Consider the following 1,900-nt stretch of genomic DNA (forward strand, 5'->3'; position numbering starts at 1 on the left):
ATGTTCTAAAAAAAAAAAAAAAAATCTTTATTTATATTCCCCAATTTGGAAGATATTTATTAACTTTTAATTTAGAATGAGCTAAGTCAATAAGATAGGTGAACCAAAAGAGTTCTGCATCATGATCATTTGCCTGGTTGTTGATCCAAGCAAACAAAGATAACATGAAATAGACCCTCAATGACGAGCTCCTAAGAAAATGTAATTGATCACAAAATGATTCATGAGAGAAGTAGAGAATAGAGATGCTCTTTATATTGCCTCTGGAGTCTGGACTAGGTAAAGAGACGCCAAGTTCCCATAGGTTGAAGGAAATCTCATGAAATGTCAGAGGTGATGACAGTGGGTGCTTGGTATTCAGCTTTGTGCTGGAACAGCCAACTGTTGGCTGCTTTTTGGTATGTGGTGCCCAAAAATAAGGTTGGGACCAAGATATAAGTAAAATATTGGTAACAAATTAATTCTTCACCCAAAAAAAAAAAAAAAAAATTCTTGTGCCAGAAGGCCTAGAACCAGTATCCAGGTAGCCTGCCCAGTCAGCCAGCATTGGATAACACTGACATATTGCTTGGAGGACCAGTGCACAACCTAGAGAAACCCAGTGTGCTTTTGAGATAGTTCAATCAAGGAGCATGCTTGAACTGATATGCATTTTACACAAAAAACAATATCTGGACGGGAAACTACAAGGTACTGAAGTGCTCCCACAATTTGATTATAGGAGCTTGGGCCCATGGGTACAGAAACTATTCACCATCATGAAGAGTCAAATCACAATGTATATCAAGTCATGGTCCACATCAGATTACAATATATCTCAAATTCTGCTTATACATGAAAAGTCACAGTGCACTCTTATCTTTTGAGCCTCAACCTTTTTTTTTTTGCTATGGGGGAAAATATACTTAAATTTTACTCTGAATTTTAATCTTTCATGAATTAAATTTTCTGGATTGGGGCAATCGAGCCTCTCATTAAATAAATCCCAGCCATGCCTTTTTTTTTTCTACTGAATGTCTTCAACTACTTGTGATGATGTTTATGGTGGACAAAATCCCAAACAACTGCATATGGACTAAATTGTGTTAGTATGTATCATTAGTGTTTGTATAGTTGAGTCAATTTCATTTGAAACAGGAAGCGGGCCACACAAGAATTAAAAGAGGAGAATGATCAAGGCATCATAGAGATCCGTGGTATAGATCACCATATGCTTGAAAGGTTTTTTTTATTTATTTATTTTTATTTATTTATTTATTTTTTTGATAAAAAATTTATTCCCAAAAGTATGAAAAAAAAAAAAAAAAAAGAAGAAAGGGGAAGAGGAAGAAACAAAAGGCAAAAACTAAAGTACATTACCACCACCACACTAGAGCGAGTGGGGGAGACCCCAAGAGGCAACAATAAGCCTGTTTCTAAGAGAATCAATGCATCTAGAAGGGAAAGCAAGCTTACCACTTGTCATAGATGAGTTACCACCAAAGGACATGTCCACCCAAATCCATTTGCACTCAAAGGGAAAAATTCTACTTCTTTGGTCCAGCATCTGGAAAGGAGGCGGTTTCAAATCCTAGAGGAGAAGAGGTTGCCGAAGAAGAGGTGGTCGACATCTTCATTAACATTCCAGTATAGGCAGCTGAAAGGAAGAACATGGATGTGTGGAAGGCAACGTGAAGGGGCCCTCCAAGTTGTGAAGTTATGGTGGGGATGTAGAACTTGAATCAAACCAAGTTGCACCAGGGCATAACCGACTTGAAGTTCGAAGAAGATCCCAAGCCGACTTGGAATTGAAGAAGCCTCAATGGAGAAGCAAACCAAGAAACAATATCACCACTATTGGTGGGTCTTCTAGTGTTACTTGACAGAGCAATCCAAATAGAAGACAATTGGGGGGGGGGGA

At 38.1% G+C, this 1,900-nt stretch overlaps 1 protein-coding gene across 1 annotated transcript in view; it reads left to right on the forward strand.

Moving 5' to 3' along the window:
• Positions 1-1,177: 1,177 nt before the first annotated feature.
• The window catches only part of LOC122084549 (probable E3 ubiquitin-protein ligase DDB_G0283893), an 11,484-nt gene continuing 10,761 nt past the window's right edge, over positions 1,178-1,900 (forward strand). Inside the window, exon 1 of the mRNA XM_042652877.1 lies at positions 1,178-1,196. The gene's annotated coding sequence lies outside the window, so the exon portion shown is untranslated. The remainder of the gene's footprint in view (positions 1,197-1,900) is intronic.

The sequence above is a fragment of the Macadamia integrifolia genome, chromosome 1, assembly GCF_013358625.1.
Source record: "Macadamia integrifolia cultivar HAES 741 chromosome 1, SCU_Mint_v3, whole genome shotgun sequence".
Classification (NCBI taxonomy): domain Eukaryota; kingdom Viridiplantae; phylum Streptophyta; class Magnoliopsida; order Proteales; family Proteaceae; genus Macadamia; species Macadamia integrifolia.